The sequence below is a fragment of the Papio anubis genome, chromosome 3, assembly GCF_008728515.1.
Source record: "Papio anubis isolate 15944 chromosome 3, Panubis1.0, whole genome shotgun sequence".
NCBI classification, from domain to species: Eukaryota; Metazoa; Chordata; class Mammalia; order Primates; family Cercopithecidae; genus Papio; species Papio anubis.
In genome coordinates, this window is record NC_044978.1 from 145,970,652 (window position 1) to 145,996,121 (window position 25,470).

At 44.6% G+C, this 25,470-nt stretch overlaps 1 protein-coding gene across 5 annotated transcripts in view; it reads left to right on the top strand.

Annotated features, from left to right (window-relative positions):
- The window catches only part of RBM47 (RNA binding motif protein 47), a 205,635-nt gene that overhangs the window by 83,412 nt on the left and 96,753 nt on the right, over positions 1-25,470 (top strand). For all 5 annotated transcript variants that reach the window (XM_031664641.1, XM_031664640.1, XM_009206698.4 and 2 more), the window contains exon 3: positions 2,341-2,425. The gene's annotated coding sequence lies outside the window, so the exon portion shown is untranslated. The remainder of the gene's footprint in view (positions 1-2,340; positions 2,426-25,470) is intronic.

Genomic DNA, 25,470 nt, shown 5'->3' on the forward strand with positions numbered 1-25,470 from the left:
GGAGGGGCAGTGTATTTCTTTGTTGAGGCTACCATAACAAATACCATGGGCCAAGTGACTTCAACAGCAGACATTTATTTTCTCATGGTTGTGGAGGCTGGAAGTCCAACATCTAGGTGACAGCAAGGTTGGTTTACCTGGAGGCTTTTCTGCCTGGCTTGCAGATGGCTGCCCTCATTGTGCCCTCACATGGTCGTCCCTCGGTCTGTGTTGTCTATGTCTGAATTTCCTCTTCTTCTTTTTTATTTTTTTTGAGACAGAGTCTCACTCTGTTGCCCAGGCTGGAGTGCAGTGGCACGATCTCAGCTCACTGCAACCTCCCCCTCCTGGGTTCAAGCGATTCTCCTGCCTCAACCTCCCTAGTAGCTGGGATTACAGGTGCGCACCACCACGCCTGGCTAATTTTTGTATTTTTAGTAGAGACGGGGTTTCACCATGTTGTCCAGATGGTCTCAATCTCTTGACCTTGTGATCCACCTGCCTCGGCCTCCCAAAGTGCTGGGATTACAAGGGTGAGCCACCGCCCCCGGCTGAATTTCCTCTTCTTATAAGGACACCGGTCATATTGCATTAGGGCCCATCTGCATGACCTCACTTAATCTTAATTACCCATTTAAAGACCCTGTCTCCAAATGTAGTCACATTGTGAGATACTAGAGGTTAGAACTCGAATTTATAAATTTGGCAGGGCAGGGAGGGGCACTATATATCTTAGAACAGGAAGGGTCGTGAACTCTCAGGTACTGTGGTCTGTTCCTTGCATCTGATTCCTGTTTTATAACATGTCACTAAAAGGGAACCCAGCAGAGAGAGCATTTCGTTCACTGAGGCAGAATCTGGATGGTTATAATGTGCACCTGCTCAAACACCTGATCTCCACTCTGGTCACTTTGATCTTGGTACCATATTCATGTTTCTTAAGCAGCTAACATTTAGCCGGAATGCCGGGTAGAACTTAGGTGCTTTTCATTTTGGAAATTCATACCCTTTTTCATTCTATCACTCCAAACACTGGTGTGTGGGCTGCAAACTTTCTTTGCCAAGGGTTAGGTGGACAGGAGAGGTAAAAGCTGTATAATGACATGGCACCACCTCCATTTGCTGTAAGCAAACAGCCAGGTCTTTTATTACCCTTGAAACAGGCACTCGTGACACAGGTTGAACTCAGAGAAGCAAGTCAAATGCCAGGTTTCTGTGGGTCAAAGTTCCTTCCAGTACTGTATGTTAATCAGAAGCTCAACCTTAGTTAATTTGGCCATTGCGTTGGGAAGAACTTTGGAACCAATGATTACTGAGCTGGACTGCAGGAGTTAGCAGAGCCCAGTATTTTCTTATCCAAGAGGTATGTTGTAGTCTTTCTTGGAGGGGATCACAGGAATGAGACATTTGTCTCAGCTTTATTTATTCTTGGTGGAACAGTAGTATAATAAAATCTTCTACACTGAACGTAGCTAATCAAAAGTATTTACTTGCCAGGCGCAGTGGCTCAAACCTGTAATCCCAGCACTTTGGGAGGCTGAGGCGGGTGGATCACATGAGGTCAGGAGTTCGAGACCAGCCTGACCGACATGGTGAAACCCCGTCTCTACTAAAAATACAAAACGTTAGCTGGGCATGGTGGGGCACCCCTGTAGTCCCAGCTACTTGGGAGGCTGAGGCAGGAGAATCACTTGAACCTGGGAGACAGAGGTTGCAGTGAGCTGAGATCATGCCGCTGCACTCCAGCCTGAGTGACAGAGGGAGACTCTGTCTCAAAAAAAAAGACAGAATCTCACTCTGTTTCCCAGGCTGGAGTGCAGTGGCATGATCATAGCTCACTGCAGCCTCAGAACTCCTAGGCTCAAGTGATCCTCTCGCCTCAGCTTCCCCCAACAAGCTGGGACCATGGGCGCCCAGCTAATTTTAAATTTTTTTGTAGAGATGGGATCTCACTCTATTGCCCAGGCTGGTCTCAAACTCCTGGGCTTAAAGTGATGCTCCTGCCTCGGCCTCCCAAAGTGCTGGGATTACAGGCGTGAGGCTCTCCTTTCTCTCTTTGTCATAGTAAGATTTTCTTTCCTTGAGTGTCCTTTAATTAATATGAAATGGAGTAGTCTTGCAGAGCTGGCAAAATGATGTGACCTATTTTCTCCATGTATATGTGGGCCACGGGAGATTTCCCATATTGCCTGGTTATGTAGCTTCCCTTGCAGTTCCAGGCACACACAACGGCCTGTGATAATAGCAAAACACTATGTTCCTTTTTCTCACCCCCTCCCCCAGTTCCATTTAGTCATCACTAACTTTGGACTTCTCAATACTGGTCTTTGGGTCATATCTGTTATCTTTTTCATTTCGCAGCTTAGGTAACGGAGGCCTTGGAAGGAGACTCTGCGTCAGGTCACCCAGCAGAGATCAGCAATCCTTGGCTCACTAAGGAGGTTTGGTAAGTTGGCATCATCTTCACCATGACTCAAATGCACATAACCCAGGGGCAGAGAAAAGTGGGTGAACATCACATAGCAACATCAAAATGCTAACCCTTGCCACCCCACTTTGTTTTTCTTTTTACAAACATATTCTTGTTGTGTTTGTTTAATTTACTAGGCCAGAGTACCCTGTATGTTTGTTAAGTACAAATGTCCTTAGAGGACTCCCACTGCCAAAAAGAATGACAGAGGTATATTTGAATGATTTCACTGAAACGCTTTTAATACTGATTTCATGAAAATGTCTGGCAGTGGGTTCTCCCTGCAGCGCTACTGCGTATCATCAACTGTAGAATGCGTCCCCCCGCCCTTCACACACACAATTTAACACGTCTGAAATTCAGCGCACCTTATGCAAACAGGTCTGGTGAAATACAGCATTTCTCTGATAATCCCCAGATGACTAGCATTAAGTATTCCCTACCTCCTAGTTTTCACACAATACAAATTTTTTTTCTTTTTTCTTTTTAAAGGGTTCAATTTTTAAGGGTAAGAAATGCATAGTCTGATGAGTAGCTGATTAGTAAGAAGTCTGTGCTTACCAAAGAAAGAATTTAGGTTTCTTTTTTCGTTTTTTTGTTTTTGTTTTTGAAACGAAGTCACATTATCGCCCAGGCTGGAGTGCAGTGGCGCGATCTCGGCTCACTGCAACCTCCGCCTCCCGGGTTCATGTGATTCTCCTGCCTCAGCCTCCCGAGTAGCTGGGACTGACTACAGGCACGCACCACCACACCTGGCTAATTATTGTATTTTTAGTCGAGACGGGGTTTCACCATGTTGGCCAGTCTGGTCTCAAACTCCTGACCTCAAGTGATCTGCCCACCTCAGCCTCCCAAAGTGCTGGGATTACAGGCATGAGCCACCGCACCCAGCCAGAATTTAGTTTTCTAATACTGAAAGAAAACTTTTTTTTGGTGACTTCATATGATGGTCTTGAGATGAGCACCCCAAGGACTTTGTAAATAGTGGGCGCTGGCACTCAGAATAGCCTATGTGAGATAATGGAGCAGTCTTCCAGACATAAGATCCCAGAATCAGACACTTACTCAAGATTCCCCTCCTGCAATCAGCGGGTAGGAGTTTGCAATGAAAATGCCCCATGCTATGTCCCAGAATGACTCGTTCATTTATCTGTGAGAGCAGAGTCCAAATCCATGTTCATGTTAAATGTGCAGAAAAATAGCATCTTGAGAGTTAATGCCACAGAATGGGCATGATTCCCTAAGCCACATTTGCCTGATTGAGACAGACTTTAACATTTGCAAAACCTCCACGTTATGAGACCCTATAGGTGATAGTATATGACCTGTAGGGATACAAGTAAATCCACTAACAAACATTTTTTGAGCACCTGCTCTGTGGCAGACTCTGTGCTAGACTCTGTGCTAGGCTCTGTGCTAGATGAAGCATAATTAAGAAGTAATTAGGACAGAAAGGATTGCTGTCCCCACAGGGTTACTTTAGTAGTCACAGAAGATATTAAATAATACATTAACGGAGTAATGAGTGGGCTGATGAAGAATTGTAAGGACTTAAGAGTTTAAAACAAGAAAACCGGCCGGGCGCGGTGGCTCACGCCTGTAATCCCAGCACTTTGGGAGGCCGAGGTAGGTGGATCACGAGGTCAGGGGTTCGAGACCAGCCTGACCAACATGGTGAAACCCCATCTCTACTAAAAATGCAAAAATTAGCTTGGTGTGGTAGTGGGCGCCTGTAATCCCAGCTACTCAGGAGGCTGAGGCAGGAGAATTGCTTGAACCCGGGAGGCAGTGGTTGCAGTGAGCCGAGATCGCGCCACTGCACTCCAGCCTGGGCAAAAGAGCGAGACTCCATCTAAAAAAAAAACAAAAACAAGAAAACCTAGGCTAACCAGAATGGCTCATGCCTGCAATCCCAGCACACAGGGAGGCCAGGGTGAGAGGATCACTTGAGCCCAGGAGTTCAAGACCAACCTGGGCAACATAATGAGACCCGTCTCTACAAAAATTTTAAACATTGTCATCCCATTCTCTACTGGAAAATAAACAAATTAGCTGGGGGTGCTGGCACGCACCCATAGTCCCAGCTACTTGGGAGGCTGCAGTGAGAGAATTGCTTAGGCCTGGGAGGTTGAGGCTACAGTGAGCCAAGATTGCGTCACTGCACTCTAGCTGGGGCAACGGAACAAGACCCTGTCTCCAAAAAATAAATAAATAAAAACAAGAGGACCTAACATAATCTGAGTCAGGAGGGGACTAGTGGGAAGGTTTCTTGGAGATTAAATGGCGTTCTGAGACCTGGAGGATAGGCAGAGGGGGATTGGGGACAGGCGGCAGTGGCTACATCAAACAGCCTGTGCAGGGTCCCAGTGTGGAGAGAGTGTTGAGAGGGGTCAAGGAATAGCATGAGCTATGGGGGGAAAGGGAGGGAGAGTGGCTTCACGTGAATAGGTGTTTGTTGTAAAATGAAAACTTAGTCAAATTTCTGGAAGAATCTTTAAAACCTCTTAAAGAGATGGATTTCAGACTGATGATCAGATTTTGTTGTTTTTGTGGTTCAGACAGAAATCTTACCTTGTCAGTCAGCACTGTGTCCTAGAGTTAGAGCCCAAGTCTTGCTCCCCTGCTAATCCTTTGAATTTTCCCCAAATCTATGTTCTTAATTTCCCTCACCTACCTCCCCCAGGAAGGTAATCGTTTTCTAGTAAGAGGTGGTTTTCACAGACAATGTGTCCACATTTCTTTTTCTCTGCATCCTTGATGGCATCAGGGAAAGGTGATCATCGACATAGTCAATGTATGTGTATGATTCTCCCACCAAAGGCAGGATTTTAAAAATAATGCTTTAAATAGAATGAACAGAAGCAGCTACTTGGACCAGCTACTTGACTCTACTTGTGCTTTGAGGCCAGTGTGAGATTCTTAGGTTTCAAACCTTAGTGCTCTGTGTTGACATTTTCTTTTTCTTTTCTTTTTTTTTCTTTTTGAGACGGAGTTTCACTCTCGTTGCCCAGGTTGGAGTGCAGTGGCACCATCTCGGCTCATTGCAACCTCCGCCTCCCGGGTTCAAGCAATTCTCGTGCCTCGGCCTCCCCAGTAGCTGGGATTATAGGCGTGCGCCACCACACCGGCTAATTTTTTGTATTTTTAGTGAACATGGGGTTTTCACCATGTTGGCCAGGTTGGTCTCAAACTCCTGACCTCAGGGAATCCACTCACCTCTGCCTCCCAAAGTGCTGGGATTACAGGCTTGAGCCACCGCACCCAACCTGTGTTGACATTTTCTATCAAGAGAACTGCTGAGCTGGGGCACTTTGGCCAGTTACTGAATTGACAGATGCAGAAATTTACACATGTTCATGTATACACACAAGGAGCCCTAATTCCATGGAATAGGCCTTCTCAAGCTTGCTGGTTTCTTAGTTATGAGTAAATTTGATGTGATTTTTTTTTTTTTTTTTTTTTTTTTTTGAGACAGTCTTGCTCTGTCACCTTAGGCTGGAATGCAGTGGTGCAATCAGGGCTCACTGCAGCCTCGAACTCCTGGGCTCAAGCAGTTCTCCTGTCTCGGCCTCCTGAGTAGCTGGGCCCAGCTAATTTTTAATTTTTTATAGAGACGAGGTCTTGCTATGTTTCGCAGGCTGATCTTGAACTCCTGGGCTCAAGAGATCTGCTTGCCTTAGCCTCCCATAGTGCTGGGATTGCAGGTATGACATGTGCCTGGCTTGATTCAAAAAAAGTCCAGGTCATTACCTGACTTTCTTTGAGATGTTTATTTGTTTTATGACCTTATAAAGAGCTTATTTCACAATACAAAGAATAGAATGAGGATATTATATATGATTTATATCAATAAGTTTGACATTTAGGTTATATGGAAAAATTCCTGGCAAAATATAAATAATGAATCTTAAAGTTAGCTGATTAAAAAAACCAAATAAATAAATAAAATATATAAATTAAAAAACCCAACTTAAGGAAAAAAAACTTATATAGTTCTATAACAAATAAGGAAAAAAAAATTAGTAGGGAATTTTTCCCCATTCTTCCCCATTTATTATTATTACATTATTTTTTTTGAGACGGAGTCTTGCCCTGTCGCCCAGGGTTGGAGTGCAGTGGCCTGATCTCAGCTCACTGCAGCCCGGGCCCCGGTTCTGCCCCATTCTCCTGCCTCAGCCTCCCGAGTAGCTGGGACCACAGGCCTCCCACCACCGTCAGCTCGCGGCTAGTTCTTTTGTATTTTTAGTAGAGACGGGTTTCACTCATGTTAGCCAGGATGGTCTCGGATCTCCCCGACCTCGCGATCCGCCTGCCTTGGCCTCCCAAAGTGCTGGGATTACAGGCTTGAGCCACTCGCCTATGATTGGCTATTATTATTATTTTTTTGAGACAGGGTTTTCACTCCTGTTACCCAGGCTGGAAATGCAATGGCTTTATCTCTTGACTCACTGCAACTCTGCCTCCTGGGTTCAAGCAATTCTCCTGCCTCAGCCTCCTTGAGTAGCTGGGATTACAGCATGCACCACCATGCCTCACACTTTGTATTTTTTAGTAGAGATGGGCTTCTCCCATGTTGGTCACCGGTTCTTGAACTCCTGACCTCAGGTGATCCTCCCACATCGGCCTTCCAAAGTGCTGGTATTACAGGGGCGAGCCACCGTGCCCAGCCTGTTTATTTTTAACAAAGAATTTCAACATCCTTCTTATATTCTCTTTTGGTTAATTTCTTTTTTAAATTTTATTTATTTCATTGACAAGTAATAATTACATATTCACGAGGTACATAGTGATGTTTTGAGACATATAATGTGAAGTGTTTAGATTGGGGCCTTGATTTTTCTCAAGCCACAGCAAGCATAGTTTCCTTGATCAACATGGCAACTGAAGTTAGATGATAGGAAAGGTTAGGGGAGGAAATACCACAGGGCTCCTGATGGGAACTTTAAGTAAAATAAAAATAGTAAAACATTTGGAGTCCTTACCCTTTCCTACTAATCATAGCCTAGATTTTCATTCCAATGAAGTTAATGAATTAAGAGGTAGATATTATTTAACCTACAAGTTGAAAATACAAGTTGCATTTGAAAAGGAGGAAAACGTGGCCTGCTGAAATTGTTTCTTTGGTAAATGGCTCTTCATATTTTGGAATTGTAGCTCATTTAGTGAAACCACAGATCTCTTAGAAACAGATTTTCCTAAAATCCCTGTCCTAATAACCTAATAATCACTAGAAGATATATCTTTTTTTTTTGAGATGGAATCTCGCTCTGTCGCCCAGGCTGGAGTGCAGTGGCACAATCTTGGTTGACTGTAACCTCTGCCTCTCAAGTTCAAGTGGTTCTCCTGCCTCAGCCTCCCGAGTAGCTGGGATTATAGGCACTGGCCACCATGCCTGGTTAATTTTTGTAGTTTTAGTAGAGACATATTTCACCATGTTGGCCAGGCTGGTCTTGATCTCCTGACCTCAGGTGATCCACCTGCCTTGGCTTCCCAAAGTGCTGGGATTACAGGCGCAAGCCGCCATGCCTGGCCTAGAAGATGTACCTTTTGGAAAATGGCCTCCTCAGCATTTTGTTTCAAGAAGGCAGACTCTAACCCAATTAAGACTTCAGGTAAAACTCATGTGGTCCATATGAGGGATGCTTACTAAAGAGCAAAATGACCCCAGGCTGCTCAAGGCAATCCCTAAAGGTAGCTTCTAAAAACGAGTTTTCTGCTTCTTCACTTGAAAATGGAAGAGATTTTTTTTCCATTACAAGTTATGTGGTACTGTTTATTTTGTACAACGTAGCTTTTTACTACAAAGAAGGGGAAAGTGGCCTATAATTTAATTTGATTTAAATTAAACCTACATAGGACCATCATATAAAAGATACTGGGACAAGTGTGTGAGGGATACAAAGGTAAATCAGACACTATCCTGGCCCCAGCACAGTTTAAGAATGAGCATTTAAACATTTAGTTAATAAGAAACATGGCTGGGCACAGTGGCTCACACCTGTAATCTCAGCACTTTGGAAGGCCGAGGCAGGCAGATCTTTTGAGGTCAGGAGTTTGAAATCATCCTGGCCAACATGATGAAACCCTGTCTCTTTTAAAAATACAAAAAAATTAGCTGGGCGTTGTGGTGCACCCCTGTAATCTCAGCTACTTTGGCTGAGGCAGGAAAATCGCTTGAACCCAGGAGGCAGAGGTTGCAGTGAACCAAGATTGTGCCACTGCACTCCAGCCTGGATGACAGAGCAAGACTCCGCCTCAAAAAAAAAAAAAGGCTGGGCGCCATGGCTTACGTCTGTAATCCCAGCACTTTGGGAAGCCAAGGTGGGCAGATCATGAGGTCAAGAGATTGAGACCATCCTGGCCAACGTAGTGAAACCCCATCTCTACTAAAAATACAAAAATTAGCTGGCTGTGGTGGCGTGTGCCTCTAGTCCCAGCTACTTGGGAGGCTGGGACAGAAGAATCGCTTGAACCTGGGAGGCGGAGGTTGCGGTGAACTGAGATTGTGCTACTGAACTCCAGTCTGGCGATAGGGTAAGACTCTGTCTCAAAAAAAAAAAGAAACAATACCAATAAAACAAGAGTGAATTAATTAGATCAAGGAGCATCATACCTCACATATGTAATGGTATATTTGAAAATGCAGTGGAAGTTACTGGATCCCTTTTCTCATCTGTATCCAGATTTGCCAGGGAGTATATTCACTACCCTCTTGTCTGGACCTCTCCCTTTTTTCTTCTGCCTGATCGCTGATCAAATTCAACATCAGTGTTAATTTAGGTATGGAGCCTGCTGGTATTGAAAATTTATGCAAAAGTAACCCTGAAGTCCTTTGCAGTTTATAAACATAAATGTGTAATTACCACTATGATGCAGACTGAAGAACTTTCCAAGGCTTGATGTAGCTGGGCATGGTGGCCCACGCCTGTAGTCCTAGCTACTTGGGAGGCTGAGGCATGAGAACCACTTGAGTCCAGGAGTTCGAGGCTGCAGTGAGCTATGATTTATGATTGTGCCATTGTACTCCAGTCTGGGCAAAACAGTGACAGCCCATCTAAAAAAAACAGAAGAAAAAAAAAAGACTTGTCAGAGTAATTGGGCTGAATTTACACTTAGCCCATTGTGGATACAGGCAACCAGTAACTTCACAAAGCCTTCCTGTAAAAGCTAAGATGGTGTTGGGATCTGCCTTCTGGACCCAAACAGATATTTGGAAAAATGGTTTTTGGTAAAGTATAAGAGCAGTGAGTTTAAGGCTAATTCCAAACTTAATGATTTGCCCTTTTAAAATCAGTTCATCATTCTGGGCAACACAGTGAGATCCTGTCTCTACAAAAAATTTAAAAATTAGGCCAGGTATGGTGGCTCACGCCTGGAATCCCAGCACTTTGGGAGGCTGAGGCAGGCAGATTACTTGAACCCAGGAGTTCAAGACCAGCCTGGGCAATGGTGAAACCCTATCTCTACAAAAATTAGCCAGGTGTGGTGGCTTGCACCTGTAGTCCCAGCTACTCAGGAGGCTGAGGTGGGAGGATAATCTGACTCTGAGGCTCAGTTGAGGCTGCAGTGAGCTGAGATGGAGGCATCACACTCCAGTCTTGGAGACAGAGAGAGATTGTCTTTAAACAAAACAAAACAAACAAACAAACAAAAAGCTGGGCATGGTGGTGCATCCCTGTAGCCCCAGCTACTTGTGAGGCTGAGGTAGGAGGATTGCTTGAGCCTATGAGGTCAAGGCTGCAGTGAGCCATGATTATGCCACTGTACTCCAACCTGGGCAACAGAGTAAGACTCTGTCTCAAAAATAAATAAATGACATAAAATAAAATTAGTTCATTCATGTGGGCAAAAGTTTCATAGATCTAGTGGTTAGTTACTTTGCCTGTGTGCCCTTTGATGTCCTATTTGCCAAACAAGATAACCTATTTTCAAAACTGAAAACACAGGCTGGGCACAGATCACTTGAGATCAGGAGTTTGAGACCAGCCTGGCCAAACATGGTGAAACTTTTGTGTTCTCTACTAAAAACACAAAAGCTTAGCCTGGCGTGGTGGCAGGTGTCTGTAATCCCAGCTACTCAGGAGGCTGAGGGAGAATTGCTTGAACCTGGGAAGCGGAAGTTATAGTGAGTCGAGATTGTGCCACTGCTCTCTAGCCTGGACGACAGATCGAGACTCTATCAACAACAACAACAACAAAACCAAAAAATACCAAAAGCTGCAAAGGCAGAGAGGTGGATATGAGCCATGACTCAACCAATAACATGGCAGACGAGCAGACAATTGCCTACTAAAGGAGGTCTGTCTACCTAAACGGAAGAGGTCTGTACCTACCATAGAGGAAGAAAAAGAAAATTATGGGCATCAATAAAGTGTATGTGTCTTTTGGCAGAATAACAGGACAATAATGGCTTTATGCTTTGTAGGATGGTATTTAATGCTCTAGAAAGCAAAGAGAATACTCCAAGGTTGTGAAGCCGAAATTGGTAGCTAATGTCAGTGTTGAACCTTGAGGCAAATTTCATGGGTGACACTTAAATGTCAGCCCTGTAGTTTCCAAGAACAAGGTCTTCAAGCCAGTCATTAGACATGCATCAAAGTTCTGCCGAGGTGGGGCCTCATCCCGGGCTGCACGTTAGGTAAAATGGATTGCCCAGGTGTGTCAGCGGTTGCTGCGCCAGGTGCAGACAGTAATAGAATATCTGACATTCACTTCAGCCATGCTCACTGGTTTCTGTGCAGTTATTGCCTGCCAAGAAGTAACAGTATCAGAACAGCCACACTGCTTTCATAAAGAATGACAAAATTTCTGTGTCTGCAAAATAAATGAGGTCCTTTTGAAACTAAGAGCAAGGTCAGCAAAATACAAGGGATACCTCAAGCAAAGAATGAAGTGGGCATTGAAATACGATACCAGAGGCTGGGGGCCGTGGCTCACGCCTGTAATCCCAGCACTCTGGGAGGCCAAGGCGGGTGGATCACCTGAGGGCAGGAGTTCAAGACCAGCCTGGCCAACATGGTGAAACCCCGTCTCTATGAGGGGGAAAAAAAAAATTACAGGCCCAGGCATGGTGGCTCATGCCTGTAATCCCAGTACTTTGAGAGGTCAAGGTGGGCGGATCATGAGGTCAGGAGTTCAAGACCAACCTGGCCAACATGGTAAAACCCCGTCTCTACTTAAAATACAAAAAGTAGCTGGGGTTGGTGGCAGGCTCCAGTAATCCCAGCTACTCGGTAGACTGAGGCAGGAGAATCGATTGCCCCAGGAGGCAGAGGTTGCAGTGAGCCTAGATCTCCCCACTGCACTCCAGCCTGGGTGACAGAACAAGACTTGATCTAAAAAAAGAAAGAAAAAAAAAAAAAGGAAAGAAAAAGAAAGAAATAACATACCAGGCTGGTGTGAAAAGGTGCTGAACACAAACCGGGTCTTTCAATCTAGGCATGTCGGTACCCACTGATTTTTGTTCATCTGTACCTGTGTAATCAGAGTGTTTCTTGGAATCTTAAAATATTGGAGTTATAAGGAACTCTAGAGGTCGTGAAGAAAATTATAATGATGATTTGCATTTACTGAGGGTTCACTATATGCCAGCCATAAGGAAGTCTTTTACTTGTGTTATCAGTTTTACTTGTATAACCTCATTTGATCTCTTCCATAATCTCTAAAGAAGGGGCTAGGATTCCTATTTTGCCAATAAGAAAACAGACTTAAAAGACAACAGGGAACTCACACAAGGTCATACAGTTCATGCATGGCAGAGCTGGCTCACATACCTACGTCAGTCTGAGGCAAGTTTGCATTTTTTAACTACCAGCTCCTTAGAGGGCCGAGGGATTCTCAGGAAAAGGTATGTCCATCCACATTCTGACCAGGTCCCCAGGAGTTCGCCAACTCATAGTTCAGTGAAAATGACCAAAGGATGTATTGAAAATCATGGAACCTACACCCTGAAATTTTAGCTATATGGAGTGTGATATGCAATTATACAATGTATTGGTGGGTTCATATTTTGGCCTCAAGTTCCCCCATCACTAAGGAACTTGCTGTAACCCTTAACCTGGGTGGCTAAGGACACAGTGCGGATTCCAGCTGCTCTGCTGTCCCATGAACTGTTTTTTCTCTGGGGCATCTTCTTGTGTTTCAAGTTTCAATCATTTGGTGAATTTTAAAAAATTACCAGGCTAGGCGTGGTGGCTCACACCTGTAATCCCAGCACTGTGGGTGGCTGAGGTGGGAGAATCACTTCAGCCCAAGAGTTCAAGACCAGCCTGGGCAACATAGTGAGACCCCATCTCTAAAAAAAAAATAAATTAATTAAAAAAAATTAGCCAGGCGCCAGGCACGGTGGCTCATGCCTGTAATCCCAGCACTTTGGGAGGCCAAGGCAGGTGGATCACCTGAGGTCAGGAGTTTGAGACCAGCCTGACCAACACGGAAAAACCCCGTCTCTACTAAAAATACAAAATTAGCCAGGCGTGGTGGCGCATGCCTGTAATCCCAGCCACTCGGGACGCTGAGGCAGGAGAATCACTTTAACCTGGAAGGCAGAGGTTGCGGTGAGTCTAGATCGTGCCATTGCACTCCAACCTGGGCAACAATAGTGAAACTCCATCTCAAAAAAAAAAAAAATTTACTAGGCATGGTGGCACATACCTATAGTCCCAGCTACTGGGGAAAGGGAATGGCAAGGGTCTAGGGTGAAAGGATCACCTGAGCCCAGGAGGTTGAGGCTGTAGTGAGCTATGTTTTTGCCACTGTGCTCTAGCCTGGGTGACAATCTGAGATCCTGTCTCAAAAAGTAAAACAAAATAAGACAAATCAATTCACAGGCAGCACTTACTGAGACACTGATTTAATCGGTCTGAAGGGGAGCCCAGGAATCAGTATTTTTAAAAAACATATAGATAATCTCTGGTGTAAACTTTTGCTTATTGGCCTGGTGAATGTCTTTGTATTGCTCTTTCCTACCTGAAAGCATTTTATTATTATTATTTTTTTTTGAGACAGACTCTTGCTCTGTTGCCCAGGCTGGAGTGCAGTGGTGCGGTCTTAGCTTACTGCAACCTCTGTCTCCTGGGTTCAAGTGATTCTCCTGCCTCAGCCTCCCAAGTAGCTGGGATTACAGGCGTGCACCCCACACCCAGCTAATTTTTGTATTTTCAGTAGAGATGGGGTTTCACCATGTTGGCCAGGTTGGTCTTGAACTCCTGACCTCAGGTGAACCGCCCACCTTGGCCTCCCAGAGTGCTGGGATTGCAGGTGTTAGCCACTGCATCTGGCCTCAGAGAGCATAATCTGTATTTCCTAGCAGCTGTTTTTATTGTTGTTTTTCTTATGGTCTTCAAAGATGTAATGGGCTTTGAAATCCTTTTGGCTCCTAGGAAGAAGCTATTACTGCTTGGTGGAGTTCTGTCTGAAAATGAATTCTCTGTTTACACTGCCCCATTCATTCCCTGTCCTGTGAACTACAACTACAGAGTCTCCTTATAACTCTGCTCAGAATAGAAAGCTTAATTACTCTACCCCTAAAATCTTGCAGATTGAAGAGGCTATAAGCTACTGGTATAGCCTAAAGATCAAGGGATCTTGTGTGGTGTTATGACAACTACTTCTATTTATATGTGATGTTCACTTTAAATATACACAGACATGTAAGGGGGTCTCAAAAATCTCATCTGACCTTTAATTAGATTCAAATAAGAAGTGGTAAAGACATTGACGTATGGGCCAGGCGTCTCAAAAAAAAAAAAAAAAAAATATATATATATATATATATATATATATATGTATGTATGTATATTTAAAAAGGAAAAAAAAAAGCCGGGAATGGTGGCTCACACCTGTAATCCCAGCACTTTGGGAGGCCGAGGCGGATGGATCATGAGATCAGGAGATCAAGACCATCCTGGCCAACATGGTGAAACCCCGTCTCTACTAAAATACAAAAAATTAGCTGGGTGTGGTGGCACACGCCTGTAGTCCCAGCTACTTGGGAGGCTGGGGCAGGGGAATCACTTGAACTCGGGAGGTGGAAGTTGTAATGAGCCGAGATCGCTCCCCTGCACTCCAGCCCGGTGATAGAGCAAGACTCCATCTCAAAATAAAAATAAAAATAAACTGCCGGGCGCGGTGGCTCACGCCTGTAATCCCAGCACTTTGGGAGGCTCAGGCAGGCAGATCATGAGGTCAGGAGATTGAGACTATCCTGGCTAACACAGTGAAACCCCATCTCTACTAAAAATACAAAAAATTAGCCGGGTGTGGTGGCGGGCGCCTGTAGTCCCAGCTACTTGAGAGGCTGAGGCAGGAGAATGGCGTGAACCTGAGAGGTGGAGGTTGCAGTGAGCCGAGACTGCGCCACTGCACTCCAGTCTGGGCAACAGAGCAAGACTCCATCTCAAAAAAAAAAAAAGATTAAAAAAAAAAAGAGAGATTTATGTATGGCAAAACCAACGCTGGGAGTTCAGGCCCCACAGAATACCCAGGTCTAGAACTCCTGTCTTTGGAAGCTAGTTATCTTTTCTCCTCACCCTCTGCCTCACTTAACGATGTCTTTCATGGCCTTTCCTCTTCATTCACACTACCACCTTCCTAGGTCAAGTCATAATTTTAATTCCTAAATTACTGCACTAGACAGGGAAGGAGGAAAAAAAACTGTAAGAAACTACATCAAAATATCATCTGTGGTTGGTAGACATCTGATTTTAATTTTTTAAATATCTGCTTTTCTGAAATTTATACATTTTACATAATAAACAAGTTTTACTTTCCTAAAGGAAAAACACACATCATCACTGGCATAGACTTCACCCTGGTATGTGAGCACATGTCCATTATACGACCCATCTGTGCCTAGCTATCAGAGTTGCGTTTCTAAAATGTGTTCTCCAGGCTCCTGCTTAAACCCTCCGGGTGTCCTGGAATTTCAAAGTCATAACCCAGACCCACCCTTCCGCCTATCCCCTTATCTCCAATCACACCCAACCCAACCCTCTCCGCTTGGCAGGCCAGCATCCTCCTTGTCCTAGGACCAGGGGAGCTCCATTCAGCTCCTTCACGGCTACTCTCCTCTACACAGAGAACCCCACACTCTTTGTCCTTTCCCCTTTACCTCTCCAGATGTTATCCTTTGAAGCTCAGCTAGCCTACCGCCAGACCACCCTGATCACTCCCGATCTCATCTGAAGCTCAGCTCAACTCCTTCCTTCTCCAGGTCACCTTTGTCACCGTTTTTAATCTGCGTCGGGGTGGTTTCGTTTTTTGTAAACCAAGTCCACGCCATTGAAAATGGTTGCATAGAGAATTCTATTTTATTTATTTATTCCAGAGTCTTACCCTGTCACCCAGGCTGGAGCGCACTGCTGCGATCATGGTTCACTGTAGCCTCTACATCCAGAGCTTGAACAGTCCTCCTGCCTCAGTTTCCTATGTAGCTGGGACTACAGGCATGCACCACCATGCCCAGTTAATTTTGTTTGCTTTTTGTGGAGAGAGGTCTCACTATGTTGCCCAGGCTGGTCTCCAACTCCTGGGCTCCAAGGATCCTCCCACTTTGGCCTCCCAAGATGCTAGGGTGGCAGGTGTGAGCCACCGTGCCTGGCCTTACATGGAGAATTCTGAAAGCCTGCCCATGTTCAGAGGAAAAGGAGTCCTGTGACTATAGTGGTTTTTGCCATAGGCACAAGAAGGAAAAGTGACAGAATGAATGTGACATATTTTTCATCCAGATTTATAATAATTCTTTTAGACCTGTGATGTCCAGTACGGAAGTCCCTGGCCACACATGGCTATTTAAATTTAGATTAAAAAGAAGAAAAATAGGACCAGGCGGGATGGCTCATGCCTGTAATCCCAGCACTTTGGGAGGCCGAGACAGGTGGATCACAAGGTCAGGAGTTCGAGACCAGCCTGGCCAGGATGGTGAAACCCCATCTCTATTAAAAATACAAAACTTAGCTGGGCACGGTGGCATGCGCCTGTAGTCCCAGCTACTCAGGAGGGTGAGACAGGAGAATCGCTTGAAACCGGGAGGCGGAGGTTGCAGTGAGCCGAGATCAAGCCACTGCATTCCAGCCTGTGCGACAGAGCAAGACTCCATCTCAAAAAAAAGAAGAAAAATAATAATTTAAATTAATTAAAATTAAATACAGAAGATTCTCCACCTAGAATGTTTAAACTTCATGATTGGCCAGGCATGGTGGCTCACATCTGTAATCCCAGCACTTTGGGAAGCTGAGGTGGGCCAATCACCTGAGGTCGGGAGTTTCAGACTAGCCTGGCCAACATGGTAAAACCCCATCTCTACTAAAAATGCAAAAATTAGCCAGGTGTGGTGGCATACGCCTGTAATCCCAGCTCCTCAGGAGGCTGAGACAGTGAGAGACTCCATCTCAAAAAAAAAAAAAAAAAGGAATCTAATATCCTTAAAATCCATCATGAAGTTTATTTATTTACTTTTACTTTATTTTTTAGATGGAGTCTTGCTTTATTGCCCAGGCTGGAGTGCAGTAGCGCGATCTCAGCTCACTGCAACCTCCACCTTCTGGGTTCAAGCAATTCTCCTGTCTCAGCCTCCCAAGTAGCTGGGATTACAGGTGTGTGCCACCACACCTGGCTAATTTTTGTATTTTTAGTAGAGAGAGGGTTTTGCCATGTTGGCCAGACTGGTCTCGAACTCTTCAGGTGATCTGCCCACCTCAGCCTCCCAAAATGCTGGGATTATAGGTGTAAGCCACCATGCCCAGCCTTAGATGCTTTTTTTGTGTATGTGTGACGGAATCTCCCTCTGTCACCCAGGCTGGAGTGCAGTGGCGCAATCTTGACTCAGTGCACCTCTGCCTCCCAGGTTCAAGTATTCTCCTGCCTCAGCCTTCTGAGTAGCTGGGATTACAGGCATGTGCCACCATGCCTAGCTAAGTTTTATTTTTAGTAGAGACAGGGTTTCACCATGTTGGCCATGGTTGGCCCAGCTGGTCTCGAACTCCTGACCTCAGGTGATCTGCCCACTTTGGCCTCCCAAAGTGTTGGGATTACAGGCGTGAGCCGCCTTGCCTGGCCACATTTTTGACTTATGATATTTTTTACTTATGATAGAGTTAATGGGAAGTAGCTCATTGTAAGTCAAGGAACATCTGTAAAATTAAAAATTTTTAATACGGTAGCCAGTAGCCAGTGGTACATTTTAAGTGCTTAATAGCCATATATGGCTACTGGCCACTATCCTGATAGCAGCAAAGATACAGAACCTTTCCACCATTACAGAGTTATACGAGACGGCCCTGTTTTATTATTTATTTCTTTATTATTTTTGAGACAGAGTCTCCCTGTGTCACGCAGGCTAGAGTGCAGCGGCGTGATCTTGGCTCACTGCAACCTCCGCCTCCCTGGTTCAAGCAGTTCTCCTGACTCAGCCTCCTGAGTAGCTGTGGCCACAAGCGTGTGCCACCATGCCCAGCTAATTTTTGTTTTTGTTTTTGTTTTTTTTCTTTTTGAAACAGGATCTCACTCTGTCCCCCAGGCTGGAGTGCAGTGGCAGGATCTTGGCTCACTGCAACTTCCACCTCCCAGGTTCAAGCGATTTTTCTGCCTTAGCCTCCCGAGTAGCTAGGATTAAAGGTACATGCCACCATGCCCGGCTAGGGTTTGTATATTTAGTAGAGACGGGTTTTCACCATATTGGCCAGGCTGGTTTCGAACTCCTGACCTCAGATCTCCCAAAGCACTGGGATTACGGTGGCTCCCGTTTTAGATATGTAGTTATATGACAATGCAAGGAAGAATATATTTGCTTAGTGTGTGTGCCTTGTTTTCTCAGTGAGGGACCAAAAGGGTTGTTTTTATTATTATTATTATTATTGAGACAGAGTCTCACTCTGTTGCCAGGCTAGAGTACAGTGGTGTGATCTCGGCTCATTGCAACCTCAGCATCCTGGCCTCAAGGGATTCTCCTGCCTCGGCCTCCCAAGTAGCTGGGACTACAGATGTGCCACCATACCCACCTAATTTTTGTATTTTTAGTAGAGATGGGGTTTCACCATGTTGGCCAGGATGGTCTTGATCTCTTGACCTTGTGATCCACCCGCCTCAGCCTCCCAAAGTGCTGGGATTACAGGCGTGAGCCACCGCGCCCGGCAGTAATCTTCGCTTACGTTTATTTTGTAACCTTATGCACCTAACCAGTGCTGGATATATAAGAAATACTTTGTATTTGTTGAGTTGATTTTTTAGTACTTAGTTGGTAGTGCACCATTAAAGTGTATGAATTTTGAAATAGGAAACCAAGTTTCTGGCCCCTTCTCTTCTGCCAACTAGCATGTGACTTAGAATATCTCATTTAACTGAAGCAGGTCACAGTTTCCTCAAGGGTAGATGGTTGTAAACTGGACTATGTTGGAAGATTCTTCCAGGTTTGGAATTTTGTGGTACATATGGAGTATTCACTTTTAAATAAAAATGTACCCCCTTCCCCCAAACATACACACACACACACAATGAAAAGTAGCAGGTTAAAAAATATTCTAGCTTATTTTAAACTTCATTTGTCCCGGGAGGCTGAGGTGGGCGTATCAGTTGAGGGCAGGAGTTCGAGACCAGCCTGGCCAACATGGTGAAACCCTGTCTCTACTAAAAAATACAAAAAAAAAAAAAGCCAGGTGTGATCTCAGATACGTGGCAGGCTGAGGCAGGAGGATCGCTTGAATCTGGGAGGTGGCGGTTGCAGTGAGCTGAGATCACACCACTGTACTCCCTCCTGCCTGAGCAACAGAGCTAGATTCCATCTCAAAAAAAAAAAAAAAAAAAAAAAAAATTTGCCAGGTGTGGTGGCATATGCCTGTAGTCCCAACTACTTGGGAGGCCGAGGTGGGAGGATTTCTTGAACCCAGGAGGTGGAGGTTGCAGTGAGCCAAGATCATGCCACTACACTCCAGCCTGGCTGCCTGGGCAAGAGAGAGTGAGACTGTCTCAAAAAAAAAAAAAAAAAAAACCAACAACTTCATTTATCTAATTTTCCAAAGATATAAGCCTAGGATTTCAGGATTAAATTCTCTGCCACAGCTGTAGCTGACTTGGGCAAGTCAGGTAGAGAGTTAATTGCCTTCGTCAAACCTCGCTGAGGTTTTACACTATCTTTAGTCTCACTGCATGCAGCAGTCACCAGTCAATGCTGCCAACCCTTTTCCATTGTTCTAAGTCAGGCATCAGTAAACTGTGGTCTATTGTCTGTTTATGTATGGCCCTCTCGCTAATGGTTTTTACATTTTTAAAGGGTTGCAAAAAAAAAAAAAAAAAAGAACCAGACTGGGCAGCACAGTGAGACCCTGTCTCTACATAAAATAAAAAAATTAGCCAAGTGTAGTGAAGCACACCTGTTGTCTACTCAGAAGGCCGAGGCAGGAGGATCCCTGGAGCCAGGGTGGTTGAGGCTGCAGTGAGCTGCACCACTGCACTCCAGCCTGGGTGACGGAGGGAGATCCTGTCTCAAAAACAAAAACCAAAAACCCCAAAAACAAAAAACAAAACGAAACAAAGAATAATATGTAACAGAAACCACATGGCTTGCAAAACCTATAGTATTTACCTAGCTCATGACAGAAAAGTTTGCCATCCCCTGCACTCAGTGACTTTCCTGTACAGACCCAACCACTTTTTAAGGCAAATCGTTTTCTGAAGTGTTATAGGGTCCCGTGACTCAAACACCATGGAATTAAACTCCATCTTCTCTATGGTTTAGAAAGAACTCTGAAGACAGGGAAGGGCAGCCAGGCTGGCGGGGAGTGGACGGGAACCCTCGACTTGATCAGTTTTGTATTGAAACACTACAAAGTAGGCAGGACCCCGTGTTCTGAAGGCAGAAAGCGAGTCCTTGGATCCAGAATCTGTGTGTTCTGGTCTTGGCTTTGGAAATTTGATGAGTCACGGTTTCTGGCTGTGTCCTCCTTGACTTACAGCTTTCACAAGAATGAATTCTGAAGGCCCCATGAAAGGGAAGAGCTGTGAGAATCGTCATCTAAGGCCCATGCTTGCATTTCAGTTTCTCCTTCTTTTTCTTTTCCTTCTTGCTGCCTCTCCGTTTAGCATTCTGGGATCTAGATTGGATGGGCAGCTAAAGGGACTGAAATGGAGAGGCAAGAGCCAAACTTCAGGGCCTAGAGCAGGGCTGGGCCGGTATCTGAATTCTGATAGCAGCATTGCCAGGCAGCCCCAGGGCAAACACAAAGTTCATTGGTTTTTCTTAAGAACTCTTTTCTTTCTGATGCTCACTGCCAGGTGTCCAAGGGCCCTGGAGCTTTCCAAATCTCTTTTCTACGTAAGCCTGTTCCCTAGGTTTTTACCAAGCCTTGACTTTTAAAATGCACCTCTTCTTAGTTACCAAAAAACTCCAGTTTGGGCATTTTTCCCCCCTATTTATCCTTTTTTTTTCCTCCTCTCCTTGTCTCATTCTTTCCTCTAGGCTATTTTCAAAGTTCTTTTGCCCCTGGCTTCTGTATACACAACTGCCTTTAGAATAATCCAGTGTGCCTCACCTTAATAAAAATCCAGATTTACAAAACAAAAATTGTTTGAAAGGTGAATCTTTTTGTTAAAGAAATCTGGCCAATATGAAAGACTAGCATCTCTTTTTTTGTGTTTATCACTTTGTTTGTTTGAGACAGTCTCACTCTGTGATCTGCAACCCAGCCTCCTGGGTTCAAGTGATTCTCATGCCTCAGCCTCCCAAGTAGCTGGGACTACAGGTGTGCTAATAGTCATATTTTATACTAAATAAAGTAGCTGACTAATTTTTGTATTTTTAGTAGAGACAGGGTTTCGCTGTGTTGGCCAGGCTGGTTTCAAACTCCTGGCCTCAAGCAATCTGCCCATCTTGGCCTCCCAAAGTGCTGAGATTACAGACCTGAGCCATCGTGCCTGGCCATGTTTATCACTTTCTACATTTCATTATAGCAAGTGGTAACTAGGGGAGGTCCCCTAGTTGGGTAGAAGCAGATTCATTTTTGTATTTGCAGATTGTGTAACACAGTGAAATTCATAGCCTTACCCCCATACTGAATCATAAAAAATTTTTACTTTCCCTATTTTGTTTACTATCAAGCCTGAGCTGATTAAATATATCCAGTGGCCTGGATCAGGATCATGTGAAAAACAGGACCTTGGCTTGCTTACAACAATGTTTGCATTTGTTTTGATTGGGACAGATTCCTTTGGAGAAATTCCCAACTTATTCTCAAAGAAGATTCTAGTGCAGTAGCAGGCTCCCAGTGGCTTTTCATTCATAGTAATGAGCATTAGCCGAGCGTGGTGGTGTGCGCTTGTAGTCCTAGCTACTCAGGAGGCTGAAGCAGGAGGATTGCTTGAGCCCAGGAGGTCAAGGCTGCAGTGACCTGAGCAGTGTCTGTGCACCATTGCTACATTCTAGAATTCCCAGCCCGGAACTATGCTGTTGTCATGCCCAGGAAAGCATCCATGAGAAAAGCCTGTTCTGAGTCCGAATGCTGATGCCAGTTCTGGATAGAATTCCTTGACACACACGGCACTTCCAGCCTTGGTTTTCACGGTTGCTGTGATAGCAGAACAAACAGCTGTGAAACAGAGAGAAGATGAGCAACAGAAATGGATGTGCTAAAATGTGAGATGAAAAAATGCAGAAAAGCCAACCATCTTTAGAAATCTCATCTATTCAGAGCTCAGTGTAAGCCTAATAGGTACAAGCTGAGATTCTGGAGTCTGAGTGGTGGGTTCCAGTCTTGCTTTCCACCAATAATTAGCTTCACTTGACTTCTTTGGGTTTCCATTTCCTCATTTGTATGAGAAAATAGGGATCATGAGAGTATTTTGCACATAAGATTTGGGAGGAGGTTGTATATGTCGAGAATTTAGCACCATGTCTAGTACACAGCAGGTGCTTAATAAATGTTCATATTAGTGTTTTAGCACATGTTGGAGGGACATAGCCCAGTGCAGTGTTTCTCAAATTTTGGGGACTGGACCATCTTCACAGACAGATAAAATACAGGGCACTCAATTAGCTGTATAACTTCAGATAAGCAGTAAATAATTTTTTAGTACAAGTTATTTCCCAAACATTGTATGGAACATGTATGAAAATATTCATTTCTTATCTGAAATTTGAATTTAACTGGGCACCCTGGAGTTTTATTTGCTAAATCTGACAACCCCGTTTTCCTTTCCTTTTCTTTTTCTTTTTCTTTTTTTTTTTTTTGAGCCAGAGCTCACTCTGTCACCCAAGCTGGAGCTGGAGTGCAGTGGCGTGATTACCGCTCACTACTGCTTCAACCTCCCAGGCTCAGGTAATCCTCCCACCTCAGCCTCCAAAGTAGCTGGGACCACAGGTGCATGCCACTATGCCTGGCTAATTTTTGGTATTCTTTGTAGAGACAAGGTTTCACCACCTCACCCTAGCTGGTTTTTTGTTTTTGTTTTTTTTGAGACGGAGTTTTGCTCTTGGTGCCCAGGCTGGAGGGCAATGGCGTGATCTTGGCTCACTGCACCCTCCACCTCCTGGGTTCAAGCAGCTCTGCCTCAGCCTCCCGAGTAGCTGGGATTACAGGTGCCCACCACCACGCCGGGCTAATTTTATTTTTTTAGTAGAAACAGGGCTTCACCATGTTGGACAGGCTGGCCTCGAACTCCTGACCTCAGGTGATCTGCCAGCCTTGGCCTCCCAAAGTGCTGGGATTACAGGCGTGAGCTACTGCACCCAGCCAAGAGGTAGCTTCTTAAAGGTTAGTTGCATGCAGAATCTGAAGCTGTAACAAGGAACTTTTCATGCTCTGTTACGTTAAAATTGGTTGGCCCATCTTGAACTTTGAATGGACTGCTTACCCATGCATGATTCTGTAACATCATGGTTGGTTATTTGGAAAATATTGGTTCACTGAGTTGTGAAGATCTTCCAGATATTGAAACATTTCAGTATGTATTTTTAAAACTCCACATTTGTTAATGTCATAGTTGATCTCATGAGAAAAGCCTTTAATTGACAAGCAGTCAAGCTCATGGTGGTAAATGCAGGTTGCCCCCAAATATTTTTCTTACTTTTTTTGTCTTTTTAAAAATTATTTTTCTTCTCCTTGCGCAACAGGGCTAACTCATAGGCAGCGCGCCCAGAGTCAGCCAGGTTCCCCCAGATTTTAACTTTTGCTTGAAAGCTTGAATTTGATCATTGGAAATCAATACTGTCTGTTGTGTTCTTTAAAGTGCCAGGGTCACTTCATTCATTTTCTAGAAAATGTCTGCCAAATATTCAAGTCTAAATAATCATAGTTTGTTTTATCAAGTAGTTTAGCCTGTGACTCTCACAAGTGATTTTTCCTTGAGACAGCAATTGTAATTTGGTATACAGTACAAGTGCTTTATCATACTTTTCATTTCATCACACAGAATATTTTTAAAATGTCTACTTGAATTGAGACTTAATAAAATAAATAGGCTGGACATGGTGGCCCATGCCTGTAATCCCAGCACTTTGGGAGGCCGAGGTGGGTGGATCACCTGAGGTCAGGAGTTCAAGACCAGCCTGGCCAGCGTGGTGAAACCCCATCTCTACTAAAAATACAAAAATTAGCTGGGTGTGGTGGCAGGTGCTTGTAACCCCAGCTACTTGGGAGGCTGAGGTGAATCCTTGAACCCAGGAGGTGGAGGTTGCAGTGAGCCGAGATTGTGCCACTGCACTCCAGCCTGGGCGACAAGAAGGAAATTGTGTCTTAAAAAGATAAATTAATTAATTAATTAAAAATTTAAAAATTTTTAAAAGAAATAAAAATAAATAAAATTAGTATTGTCTTATCAGATACATTCTTAAGGAAAATTGGCTTTTTTTTTTTTTGAGATGGAGTCTTGCTCTATCACCCAGGCTGGAGTGCAGTGGCGGATCTCAGCTCACTGCAAGCTCCCAGCCTCCCAGGTTCCGCGCCATTCTCCTGCCTCAACCTCCCAAGTAGCTGGGACTACAGGCACCGACCACCTAGCCCGGCTAGATTTTTGTATTTTTTTTAGTAGAGGCGGGGTTTCACTGGGTTAGCCAGGATGGTCACCGATCTCCTGACCTTGTGATCCGCGCCGATCTCGGCCTCCCCAAAGTGCTGGGATTACAGGCTTGAGCCACCGCGCCCGGCCTTTTTTTTTTTTTTAAAAGGTAGAACAACTTCAAATGCCTGGTGGTAAAAAAAAGTGCCACAATTACTAGTAAAGTTAGGCAGCACTGCCTCTTACACTGCTAGAAGTTTTAGCCACCATTGCCTTTTTTTCACTAGTGCAGTGTCAATGCCGTGAAAAAGGGAAATATGTTAGTATTATTAAGAACCTTGGAGCCTCTCAGCGTTCCAGGGACCTCACTTTCAGAAGTGCTAGGCTAGTGGCTGATATCCCCATGACAGACAGTACCAGACAGTATAGACTGATCTCCCCTCTCCTATTGCGGCGCCTCCTTCCTTGGGCAGTTTGGGAAAACACCCAGAGCCCCTGGGCACTTTCTTAGGCATCTGCAGAGGTTGGCTAGGTGATGAGCAGTTTCTGAGGTCACATTCATGCTACTCTTTGAAGCCCTCTAAAGGGGTTTGAATATGATTCATGGGCATTCCCAAACCCTTGGAAGATTCTAGAAGATTTAGAAGCTCCAGATTAAATCTCTACCTCTTTCTCCTCTACTATTTCCTAGTGTCCAAGGGAGCTCAAAACCCCTTTCAGAAGCTGAAACTATTCTGCAGGCCAAATATATACTAGCCTCAAAGATATTCAGGCTAGAAATGGGCCCCTACAGCTGAAAGATGCTTTGGAATAGGCCTGGGGCAATAGAGCAGCACTCACCAGAGACGCATTATTCTGCCTTATTGCAGCTCTGCAGTTGAAAATTCTAGGGGTATACCTGCATGCTGGCATACCACAAACAATAGAGAAAAAACTCCACTTAGAATCGCATGGCTGGAGGTGGGAAATGCTATTATAAAACATTTCTATTGCACAGAAGGCACAGTCCTTTCTCAGGGACACATAATTTAGTCTCT